Raw genomic sequence first — 12,765 nt, 5'->3', positions numbered from 1 at the left:
TGCACACAACTCCCTTTGGGTGAAAGGGGAAGCTTGGGACTCAGGTGTCAATGAGCTTGGCAAAGAACCAGAACCTAAGAAACCTTGTATTTTTCGAGAAAGGTTGAGAAGTTGTCCTCAAACCCAGGGGACTGTCAGGAAGTAGAGTATACCGCTAGGCTCCCCGGCCTGAGGCGTCTCAGTGTTGAGAGTAGCTGTTACACAAGGATCATACCAATGTCACTGGCAAAGAATTAGAAACCCTGACTGGGATTTTCTTTTTTAATTTCTCCCCAGAGAATTCTTTCCAACATTCAACCTACTGCAAATTACTTCACTCTTGTTGGCTTCAGTGCTCATACTTGGAAAATACAGAAATTATCCAATCTCTGGATCTATTCTTGTTCCAAGCTGCCCCAGTTTGAGGCTCACCAGTGGGGTCATGACACCCAGAGTTCTGGGTGCAGCCTGGAGGGACAGCCTGATGGGATAATGCCAGGCAGCAGGCAAGCAGCAGGTCCCTGGGCAAGGTGCTGAAGTGAGGGGCTGGGGAGCCTCTGCGCCTGTCATTCTGCCCCCAACACAGGCACATCCTTTCTACCATCTGGCCCTCAGGTACCTTGTCCTTCAAAGGGGAATGTTACTTCCAGCCCTGCCCACCTCACAGTTGATGTGGGGCCCAAACAAGACAGCTGAGTACACGGTGTGCCTTGAAAAACCAGATGGCTCTAACAACAGGAAGGTTTCTTCAGACTTGTGGGACCCTTAACACAAATGTCCCCAGGGACTGGCCCCAGGTACCAGAGGGAGCCCGTAGGTACAACGTAAGGGTCCTGGACCTGTGTGTGAAGAGCACTGGATCAGGCACTAAAGGGACAAAGCTGGCGGAAGCATGGTCCCTGGTCTCCAACTGTCCCAGCAGGGGACTACTCCCTCCCCGTGCTAGGTCTAGGTGTGGCCCAACACATCCCTTCTGAAATCCTGTGTTCAGAGCTGACAAGGCTGGCCGGATCAACACTGCAGGGGCAGTGCTAGGGCAAGAAGGGAAGGCACCTGCGAAATGGGAGCGCTGGTCCTCTGTGGGACAGGACACCGGTGGTGGGCTCACTGTGCACAGAGCCAGCCCGTGGTGGCCTCTGGGGCACAAATGCAGGTGCAGGCCCAGCTGTAAGGCGGAAGGAAGTCAGTTGCTGAGCTTCAAAACTGGGCCACCCTGAAAACCTTCGGATGCTTTGTTTTCTTCCCCAAATTGTTCTACTCACGCGATTCCACCCACAGCAACCCCCAGCACACCAATCACTCAGATTGTGAGCATTTCATGCAGCAATGGGGAAGCCACAGCAGCAACCTTGAGTACCCAGGCTGCACGCTGGAATCTCTGCAAATGTTTTTTCTAGAACAGTGCTGACACACATGTGATTCCATATCCCACCGTTCCACCTAGCTGATTCATTCGGTGGCACCACAAGTGCCAGTCCCCTCCCCGCTCCTGGGAAGCATAAAGCCTGCTCCTTTGTTTTGCACCAACGAGCAGCAGCAGCGGTGCTGCCCTGTTGTCTCCAGTGACAACCGCGGGTGTCCTCGGCAACACACCAATGCCAGAGGTTGGAGAGAGCAGGGAAAGGGGCAAGGGAAAACAAAGCATTTTGCAATCTGTTAAAATACCCATGCTCACCAATCCCTCCCTGGGAATAGAAAGGCAGCTTACAAAGAGAGAACGCAAGGCAGAGGAGGAGGGCGTGCTGCCTAGGGGTGGGGTCAGCTCAGGGGCAGCTGGGCTCTGCCTGGCTCAGTGTGCAGCCGGAGGGCAGGTAAAGGCACGGAGCCACCAGAAGGGGAGCAGGGAGCATGGTGGTGCCCACACCTGTCTGCCACTCACTCCTGGGGAGTGACCTGACTGTGCCCTCCCAGCACCCACATCTGTCTCAGGTGTGCTGAGGCTACACCAGCTGTGCTGGCACAAGCCTGCTTCTCAGAACCCCTGCTCATCTATAATTGGGTGTGTGCCAGGCAGAGAGCAGGCCCTCCCCCAACACCCTGGGGCCAGAGAGCTGACCCCCATGCCACTCAGGACTGCTGCCTCTGGGGCTCCCCCTCCATGCCTGGCACAGCCACCTCCTCCCTGCTGCAACCCTGCTAAAACACAGCTGAGCTAATTCTGGGCTCCCTGCCACCCGCACAAGCCCACGCTGCACATGTTCTGACTCATTTCTGAGGCTCCCAAAGCTAGGGCCAGGAGAAAGGCTGCAAGGGACCCACCAGGCACCCCATCAGCCCAGGCCCAGGGTCTTTAGGCCTGGCAGTGGAACCAGAGGCAGATCTGAGACCTCTAACCACCACGACCCCATCACACTGGTAGGAGATGAGCCCAAATTTTAAACTCCATGAATATCTTGAGATTCATATATTCATAGCCATAGACTCATAGTACACATAGCATGGAGTTAAAATCTAAAATTAAAAATTAAACCTATGCTACTCTTACCACCAGGACCCATTCTGACACATGGAAAATTCTCACCCTATTAAAGCTCTCAAACATAAAAAGCATGAGATCAGAAAAGAAGGAGAATATTTACACCGAGCAGCTCAATTCTACCTAATTCAAAAACCATTTCCTGGGGCACCTGGGTGGCTCAGTGGGTTGGAGGCTCTACCTTTGGCTCAGGTCATGATCCCGGGGTTCTGGGATCGAGTCCCGCATCAGGCTCTCTGCTCAGCGGAGAGCCTGCTTCCCCCCTCTCTCTGCCTGCCTTTCTGCCTACTTGTGATCTCTGTCAAATAAATAAAATCTTAAAAAAAAACAACCATTTGCTGAACACCTATTATGCATTATTCTTCCTTGTGTTTCCAGAACCTAAGGCACAGTCTCTACCCTCAAGAAATCTCAGTCTTTGGAGGAAACAGTCATTTCTACAGTCTGCTTATAATGGAGGGACATATAATGTGACAGGGGGAAGCCACAGGGAACAGTCACTTCTGCCCAGGAGGTGAGGGAGCAGAAAGAGTGACCTGTGGCCAGGCCACTGGGTGGACCCAGTGGGCAGCTTGTGGGCAGCAAGGACACAGGTCTGACGTCTGGAAAGCAAGGAGTATAAAGGTTGCAACCTTTGGGCAATGAGGGGAGGGGCTGGTGTCAGAAGTGGTTACATGGCCAAACACCAAGCCCCTTTGTAAAGACATCCCTTCCAGCAGAATGCAGGTCTGGGCCTCAAAGGTGTGAGGGAAGGTGTGGGCTTCAGAAGTACAGAGACACCCCCCCCCCCGCAATGCCTACAGCAGGCAAGCAGTTCCCATGCTCTGAGCCTCACAATGATCAGAATAAACAATCAGAACAAAACCTACCTTTCAGCGTTGCTCTGAAGATTAAATAAGCTATGGAGAAGCCCCTGGCAAAGCTTCTGGCCCATGGCCAGTGATCCTGCAGTGACCCAGTAAGACATGATGGGGACAATACACAGTTTAGAGCCAGACAGGCTGGCAGTCAAACCCCAGGTCCACCATCAAGAACCAGTACAATCTGGAGAACATTACTTCATACCTCCAAGCCCCAGCCTCATCAACAAGAAGGGCAAAAACAAGTGACCTGTTACTAGGCTTAGAAATTATCTCTGCCTTACAGGCTTTTATTATCATTCTGTCATTCCCCAGGACCCACCAGCCAGAGTGGGGCGGGCAGGCTGGCAGACATGCCCCACTTGTGGTCAGAAGCCAGGATTCAAAGTCAAGCACAGGCCGGAGCCTGGGTAACCGTGTTCCTGGAATTCCTCTACGGAACCTGCTACTCGGTCACCTCCTCCTGCCTCCTCCAGCACCACATGGCAACCTAGCCAGCTCCAAGCAGCATGGAAATTTACTCAAGGTGGCCTTTGCCCCTCCACCCTAGACAGGAAGTGCCACGGAGCCGGGTTTCCAGGGGGCATGTTCCTCTCTCTAACACAGGCTGTGGCACCCACGTGCGTGAATGCTGATGCTATGAACATGCAGAGAAAGTGCATGCGGGCAGCTTCATACACAAGAGAGGGCCCCCTGAGAAACCTAGCAGGGTCCTGCCCACCCTGATGCTGAGGGTGGCCCCCAGCCCGCCGGGCTGGCGTGCTCCCCCACAGGCTCCCTGAACATCCTGCCCCACCGAGCTCCTGCGTGGGCAGGCAGGCAGGTGGCATCCCCCTTGGTGTGGGCTACAGCAACATGCGTACCCACGGGAGCCCGGCGGAGCTTCCCTGAAAAACTGCCCCCACACTGCTCCAGGCTTGGGTTACAGAGGTTGGCTCCTGTCACTGCCGCCCACGGTGGCTCTGAGATTACACGAGCTGGACATCGTCCAGGCAAACCTACTGTTTGTTTTCATCCTCTTTGAAGGAGACTTTAAAAACAAACAAACAAACAAACAAAAAAAACACCAGGAGTCTGGGCTGGGGAGAAAGAAGCCCTGCTCCCGTCCCCTCCTCCACCTTCTGGGGAGAAGGGCCTAGCTCACAAGGGTGACTGTTCACTGGCAGGAGACCTGGGCCCTCACCACCAACAGGCCTCTGTTGTCTCCAAACAGGAGGGCCCTGTGCAAGGAGGCAGGGGTGGCCTTGGGTGCAGGTGCCCATCAGCCAGCACCTATCCAGGGAGAGCCAGCCACCCATCCTCCTGCTTCTGTTTTTGACAGTCTCAGCCTGGAACCTAAGACCTCTGAGAGAGAAGGAAGGCTGATGTGACTCTCAGCTCCCCCATGCTGTTCCCAGAGTGGGGCCCCAGCCCCTTGAGACAATGTCTGGCAATCAGCAGGTGCACAATGGGCAAAGGGGTGCAGCCCAGAGCAGGAAACCCAGGCACTTGGGTATCAGCCCCCTTGTCAGTCTTGGGTCTCTTCCAGTATGGGCGGTTTTGGTGTAGGAGTTGGCATGGGGCCCTCAGGGTAGAGATATAATGGAGGGAGGGAAGGCAGCAGGCTGGGAGTGTCCATTTCCTGGTCTGGCGCAGGGACCGGGTCTAACCCCTACTCAGAGTGATAAAGAAAGAAAAGGACATCACATAACAGACCTTAGGAGACTGGGGCCCGGGGACAAGGAGGTATCCAGAGTGTGGGAGAGGGGTTGCCCCTCACTGTCTCCTTTCTGCAAGGAAACAGGGGTAGCTAAGTCCTTCCTTTGGGCCTAGGATTATCTAGAGGAGGCCAGAGCAGAATGTCACAGTGCACTGGCTTCTGAGCACACTGGAGACACCTTCTGGCACCCCCAGTGATGAAGGCAACAACAAATAGGGGCAAGAACATGCTAATGCCCATCCCTGTGCCCACAAGGACAAGTGAGACCTGAGAACATGACTCTCCTGAGACCTCAGGAGTCTGGAGTCCTACAGGAGTTGCGTAGGTTTGTGCTAAACCAGGAGATGGGGAGACCTCATGAAAATCAACTGAGAGCAGAAGGAGGAGGGCTGTCAGTTTTGTCCAAGGGAAGGACAGGAGCTGCAGGGAGACGGACAGGGGCTGCACTGGGCAGGTGAAGAGGGGGCTGCTGGGGCACAGTGGGGAGAGTTGCGACCCTTTCTTGCCCTTGTCTCTCCACCTGTGACTCACCAGCCCCACAGACCACACACCATCCTCAAGCACCGTAGATGCCCTGGGGGCCTATGTATTCTTCGGGGCCCAGGCCCCTCTCCTGCTGCCCCTCCCCGTCCTGTGTGCCACCTCCTTTAGCCACCCCACTGATATCAGGGAAGCCTGGGATTCCATCCCTGCCCTCAGCCTCTGGGGTCTAGGAGAGTCCGTATCCCCACAGAGCCTTAAGCGTCTACTTCTATGAAGTATTTTTTTTGACTGTTTCATGGAAAACAAGCCTCTATTAAACCACTTTATAACCAAAACTCTGGCACCCTCTGTGTCCATCCCCAGCTGTCTGCCCTTTTCATTCCTCGCATTTGTGTCGCAAGTCCAGGCAGCTCTCCGATGCTCCCCCTCGTGCCCTGTCTCTCCTCCGCCTCTTCCTCGCTCTCTGCTCCTATCTTCCTTCTCTTCATCCTCAGCCAGTGCCCCTTCCCGCCCTCCCCTTCTAACATGCTCACTGAGCTGAGGAAGCCGGGCAGGCAGGCTGGTCATCGCTGGGCAGGCACAGTCAGGGTCCATGTGATAGGTCAAAGTTACGCACTCAATGCCAATTTGTGACAAGAGGTCAAGTTCCTTCAACACAGCTTTCTCTGACTCTAGAACTGAGAAGAAGCACAAAGGCAGGTCTTGAAAATGTCTGCTAACCAGCACTTCATCTCATAGAACCAAAACCAAACTCCGACCGTATACAGCACAAGTGTTCAAAGGCTTGGCTAAGCCTTTGTTTGGCAAATGATAGCACCTGGTCCTTCTGGGCTTTCCAGATTGCTGCCTTTTAAAGCCACTGTGTCAGGCTTGGAAAACTGCCCCACACTTCTAGAGGGGGATAGACAGTAGGAACCCCAACAACACTGTCTAATCTCAGGGTACACTTAGAAAAATAGGGATTTTCCTAATTATAAAAGTAATTCACAGGGCCGTAAGAAACCCGCAGCATGCACACAATGGAACACTACATGGCAATAAGAAGGACTAAATCACTGAAACCCACACCTCCATGGATGAACTACAAAATAAGAGGCTCAAAGAAGCCAGACAAAGAGATTCCATACTGCAAGATGGCACTGACATAAAATTTTAGGGAATATATACTGAATAACAGCGACATAGAGTGGGTTGGTGGTCACCTTGTAGGGATGGAGGGAGGAGATTATGAAGGGCATGATGGGTATGTTCATTATCTTGACAGTGTCTGTCAGTTTCATGGATATGTACATGTGTCAAAACTTATCAGATTAAACTACAGGCTATGTGTCAATTATATCCCAATAAAGCTGTTTTTTTTTTTTTAAAACTCATCCATCCTGATTGTAAGAGAAAATACAGAAAAATATTATATCTCCCATAATTCTATCAGAGCAGTATTTTCTCTATACACAGACATAAATAATATCTGAATTTGTTTTTATGTAGAAGACAATCTCTTTTTTTAGAAAGTTTTATGTTCTGAATTATTATTATTATTTTTTTAATTTTAAAATGGTCCTTCCTGAATGTTTTTTGTTTGGGTTTTAAGCACCAATCCCTCAGGCATGCTGGGAAGAGGAGGTGGGAATAAGCAGCTCCCAGGAAGGGAAGAGCAGCAAGGCGAGGGGTAGAGCCCCTGCAACGAGCCTGTCCAGAGGGGCTGGGTGGACACACAGCAGAGCACAGGTCCTTGACCCTGAGTGACAGCCTGCCTGAACTTCTGGGAATGTCCACACCCCTTCCTTTGGCTCAGTCCACCCAAACCCTCTTGTGCTCTAGATCAAGGGGAAATGACAGTGCCATGTACCCATTACCCATTCCATCAAAATTTGCCAAAGGGAGTCTTAAAAAATGTGATGACCAGCCTATTCACCCAGCATCTCTCCCATTCTCACTCTGGCCCCCAGCTCTTTCCCTCCGGTCCTGCTCTCCCTTCATTTCCCTTCGAGCTCTAGCCACCATCCTTCTTGCCTTCTCCATTTAGCCTTAGACCATGAAGCTCCCTTCACCAAGCATCCTGAGTAATGCTCTCAAGGGCTCGACCACACTCTGGCATGAGAATGACTCATTCCCCATTATTGGATGTTTAAGTTGCTTCCAAATTTTCATCTTTATAAATAACATCGTGAGGAACATCCTTGCACAGATACTTTTTGACTGCAGAGCTCATTGTTTCCTGGGGAAAAATTCCTAAAAGCAGAATCACCAGGATAAAGAGATGAATTCTTTTAAGGGTTTTGGGACATTCTGCCAAAGCCGCTTGGCAGAGAGCTCTTACCGTCCCTTTCTAAAGGCACAGGGGAGTCCTTGCCACATGTGTCCACTTGTGCGGAGCACCGTCATTCACAAAAACAAACAAAAACAATATACACCAAAAACTTGCTAATTTGATAGCAAAAATTAGTACCTAATTTTCACATGCATCTATTTTATTACTGTAAGACTGACCTTTCTCACATTTGCTGCCACAGGGGGTGGCTCAGCTCGTTGAGCGTGTGACTCTTGATTTCGGTTCAGGTCATGATTTCAAGGTCCTGGAATGGAGCCCCGCTCAATGTGGAGTCTGCTTCTCTCCCTCTTCTTCTGCCCTTCCCCCTCGCTCCTGTGTGCACACACGCTCTCGCTGTCTCTCTCAAATACATAAATCTTTAAAAAAAAAAACACCAACAAATTCATATCCTTTACCCACTTTCCTACCAATAAGTTCATTTGTAATAAGACTTCATATCAATTATGAGATTTGTTTCCATAAAAGAATATGTGTCATACACATTGCAGGAGTTTTTTCTTAGTTTATCAACTAACTTTTGACTTTGTTTTTGGGTTTCTTTTCTTGGCATATTGAAATTTTTATTTCCCCTGATGAACAAACAAAACAATTTTGGCATTGTGGCTTTTGCCTCTGGCATCATATATCGAAAGATGTTTCTCATCCGATAATTTCTCATATACTTAAAGTGAATTTAATAATTTCATTTATAAATTTAATATATTTGGGGAATATATTTTGAGGTTTGATGACTGAGGGAACTGATGGTTTCCCCACGTGGTTAAATATCAACTGTATCTGTTAACTTCTATTTTCCGGACTTTCTAGTCTGTTCCACAGACATGTTTTCTATTACTATCTCAGTATCAAAATGTTTAAAGTATGACAAACTTATAATGTTTTACTATCTGGTGGGTCATCTTCCCAGATCCTGGCTGGGAGTTGCGTTAAATCCATAATTTGGAAACTTAAATATGTAAAGTATTGATCCCTCCCTTCCAGAAGCACACTGAACATTTTTATTTACACAATGCCCCTTTTGTGTCTCCAGCGCTCCCTGTGTTCTGCATATAGCTTCTACACAGTTCCTAGGATGTGCCCTAAGTCTGCCATCTTTGATGCTGTCGGGAAAGGAACAGCTTCCCTGTGCTCACACTTCCACATGGAGGTGCTGTCTCCGCGACGTCCCCCAGGCCAAGCATGGCTGGTTCCAAGCCCTTACTGAGGGATCACTGACCCCCAGGGCCATGACCCCTGCAAGGAGCCCACCTTCCCTGTTCAGCTGCAGCCTACTTCTGTAAACTCTTCAGCCCACCTCATCCCTCCACACCATCCATTTTCTGTCCCATCAGACTTGGTTCGTTCCATACATGTCACACCCCTCGTCCCCCCGTGCTTCCCTGACTGTGGAAGTGTCATTCACGCCTCCGGATCCACAGTGCTGCCTCTGTAATCGAACTCATTAGGCCCCACAGGTTGGGCATCTTGTGGAGGAACCCCTATTTCTGTCTCCTTTATGATAAGGGGTGTTCACACGTCTCCGTTCTACCAGGTGATGCCATGAAGGCCTGACCCATGTCTAAGCTCCCCTGCCTCAAATCACAGTGCTGTGCACATGGCTGTAGCACACGTGTGTTGACAAACTAGATGAGGGAAACTGGAAACGTGGGTGTGCAGAAGCTGCTCGTCCCTGCTCATTCCTTAAGCCAAAAGGAAGGAGTACTCCAGGAAGACAGGGAGGCCCATGGGGCTGAAGACAAAGGAGCTCCTGTGCCTTCCCAGAGTGAATGGGATGCAAGCCAGCCCAGTCTTGCCCTCTTGGACTCTCCCCAGAAGGTCTGGGGCTCCTCCCTCCCTCAAGAAGGTGAGAGCCTCCGTCTTGGAAGTCAAATCTGCCAAGCCATGGCCCAGACATGCTCCGGTGAAGGCCAAAGGCCTCAACCCCGGCCACACAGAAGATTCACCTGTAAAGCTTGTTAAACACAAACTATGGTCCCACCCAGACCTCCTGAGTCAGCCTGGTGGGGAGGCTGGGGCAGCTGCAAGTGGTGCTGGTACCAGGCCAAGGCACAGCCCAGGGAAAGGCACCTCCACCTTGTTGGCCTGCCCCGAACAGGCAAAGCCGACAAGTGAAGGAGAAGGAAACCAACATTTGACAATGCCCAGAGGCGAGGCACCGGGCTAGGAAGGCATTTGGAATGAATCAGCTCATTCCCTCAGCAAACCTGTATAGGTTACTGCCCCCAACTTATAGATGAGGAAACACGTTCCAAGGCATGTATCTCACCCCCAAGGGACCAGGTTGGGACTAAGACCAAAAAAAAAATACCCCACATTTGAGAAAGCCAACCTTTTGGGGTTTATCTAATACTCTGAAAGTCCTAAAATTCCCCAACATCTACGTCCCAGGGACATCTGAGCCCGAGGTTCCCAAGCACCTGGATGCAAACCCAAGGGCTGTTTGCCTTTGATGAACAGATTGTGGCCAAGGTGGAGCCAGGGTCCTTGCTTTCCTCCAGCCCCAGTCCGCACTCATGCATTGCTGACTCAGGCCACTGAGTGGTCCCTACCCTACCCTGGTCATCCCTGCTTGTGTGACTCTGCTCAGGCAGTTCCCTAAGTCAGGAGGTCGGTCCCTCTGTCATACTTGCTGCCCAGACCAGTCACTCTGCCACCCAGGTCTGCATTATGACTTCTCTGGGCTCTTGGCACCTTTGCCTATATAGGTCCTCTCCTCTATTAAAGAGCAATTAGGAAGTATATGTTACAATTGCCTCAGCATAAAGACAACTATGTATTAAAATAACTTGTCAAACCTAAAGTTCATGTTTCCATTCTGATTTTAAAAGAAATTAAATCCTTTCTGTGGGCCCCTGAAACTATTACAGACCCTCAGCATCACACCTCCCGTATCTAGTGGGCCAGTCAGCCCCATCTGACCATGAGCCCAGCAGAGTTCCCTCGAAACTCCCCATGGCAGACCCCGCTCAAGCCTGGCCGGGGTCTCCACCACCCAGACCCCACAGACCCTGCCCCAGGGGAATCCACTCTCCTCATCTGTCACCTCTGCTGCACTTACACGGATATATCCGGAGCTACTGTACAGGCTGGGAGCTCACAGGGGCCCTGATAAGTGTGTACTGAAAGAACACTGAATAAAATAAACAGACTGAACTGTAACCAGATGAACTGAGTTTCTTGTGGCTGTGTATTTCATATTCAAACTAGCTCAACACCCAGCTCTCTCTCACAGGTGAAGAGGAGGCCAAGGTACCCTTCGAGACTGGGTTACTAGGGGAAAAACATGGCGACAAGAGTCCCAGAGCATTCTGCTGGGGTCCAGGGGAAAGACAGGGGTCTGAGGTGCCTCATGGTCCCCAAGTGGCTAAGACAATCTGTATAATTTTAATATGAAAGCTATACTGGGTTGTGACACCTTAAACCCTTTGGAAGGAGCGCAGGGGCCAATGGTTTGGATTGTTTTTAATGCTTGTGAGCTAAGAAAAAAGTAAATATGGAATTAGAAAAAAACTAAGCTCTATTAGAAAACTATTGGAAAAAATAATCACTGGATATTGGTGTTATTCAGCCTGCTACATCTTTTAAATTTGTCTTCATGTTTGGTTACTTCTTCTAAACCATATTCTCTTAATTTATATACTTTTTTGCAACTAAAGTATTTTTGTCCTAAAAAGAAGACATTCGGGAAGAGAAAACTACACTTGGTCCCATCACTGCGGTGAAGCCTGCGGAAGCATCCTAATCCCAGGCACCCCCTGGTGGAACATACTGAAATTGCAAGCAAAGCACCCACCAGGAAAAAGTAAACTGCAAAAGGGTACAACCACTTTTTTTTTTTTAAGATTTTATTTATTTATTTGAAAGACAGAGATCACAAGTAGGCAGAGAGACAGGCAGAGAGAGAGGAGGAAGCAGGCTCACCGCTGAGCAGAGAGCCCGATGCGGGGCTTGATCCCAGGACTCTGGGATCATGACCTGAGCCGAAGGCAGAGGCTTAACCCACTGAGCCACCCAGGTGCCCCCAACCACTTTTTTTTTTAAATGGCTACAGATAGGCAATTTCCAAACATATATCCTTAGTCCTTTACATGTGACTCCCTGTTCTACAAGCTTTATCTGGGAAAGGCATCGATATTACATCACATACATATACAGGTCATTTTTTTTTCCAATACCCTTAGATGTAATTAATAAAATGCAAAGTTGGGGCGCCTGGGTGGCTCGGTGGGTTGAGCCGCTGCCTTCGGCTCAGGTCATGATCCCAGGTCCTGGGTTCGAGCCCCACATCGGGCTTTCTGCTCAGCAGGGAGCCTGCTTCCTCCTCTCTCTCTGCCTGCCTCTCTGCTTACTTGTGATTTCTCTCTGTCAAATAAATAAATAAAAAATCTTTAAAAAAAAATGCAAAGTTATCAAGATGAGCTTCAAAATTCATTGTGTGTTTTTGTTTACATATATTTCCCTCATTGATGGCTCATGAAAATATAATTACTGTCATTTGAAAGTCTTCTCAAATTGTTACAAAGGGGCCCTCATTCTCAGAAAAACCAGGCACTCTGGCTTTAGGGGAGAAGCTACAGCCTTTACAAAACCAAACACCATGGTAGGCCATTCTGGACCTTGCTCATGGATGTGAGGTCAGATGGGAATTCCAGTGTGGCTGGCAGTAAGGGGCTTAAACCGTAACTTTGTACAAAAGAACTCTAAGTCCACCAGAAGAAAAAAGATCTGGTAGAATATCAGCACGATGTCACAACAGAAGTGTTTATTTGGGAATGGGGGAGAAACATGAACAGATGATGTTTGGGAAGTGTTTGTTCCTACAGCTAATCATGCTGGTACATGGTGAACAGTTCCCATAGGATGGCCCCCTGGAGCCAGAAAGACTTGGGACCCAGTACTCTAGGTCTCCTCGGAGTGGGACGGGCTTATCACTTTC

General features: G+C 49.8%; 1 protein-coding gene across 3 annotated transcripts in view; it reads right to left on the bottom strand.

Moving 5' to 3' along the window:
• Window positions 1–12,765, bottom strand: part of CRACDL (CRACD like) — a 133,278-nt gene that overhangs the window by 108,046 nt on the left and 12,467 nt on the right. Inside the window, exon 1 of one of the 3 annotated variants that reach the window (XM_047745738.1) lies at window positions 7,988–8,122. The exons of the other annotated variants lie outside the window; for them this stretch is intronic. The gene's annotated coding sequence lies outside the window, so the exon portion shown is untranslated. Of the gene's footprint in view, window positions 1–7,987; window positions 8,123–12,765 lie in introns of those variants that run through there. 3 annotated transcript variants of the gene reach the window in all.

This window comes from Lutra lutra, chromosome 9 (genome assembly GCF_902655055.1).
Source record: "Lutra lutra chromosome 9, mLutLut1.2, whole genome shotgun sequence".
NCBI classification, from domain to species: domain Eukaryota; kingdom Metazoa; phylum Chordata; class Mammalia; order Carnivora; family Mustelidae; genus Lutra; species Lutra lutra.
This window is presented reverse-complemented; position numbering and strand designations above follow the sequence as displayed.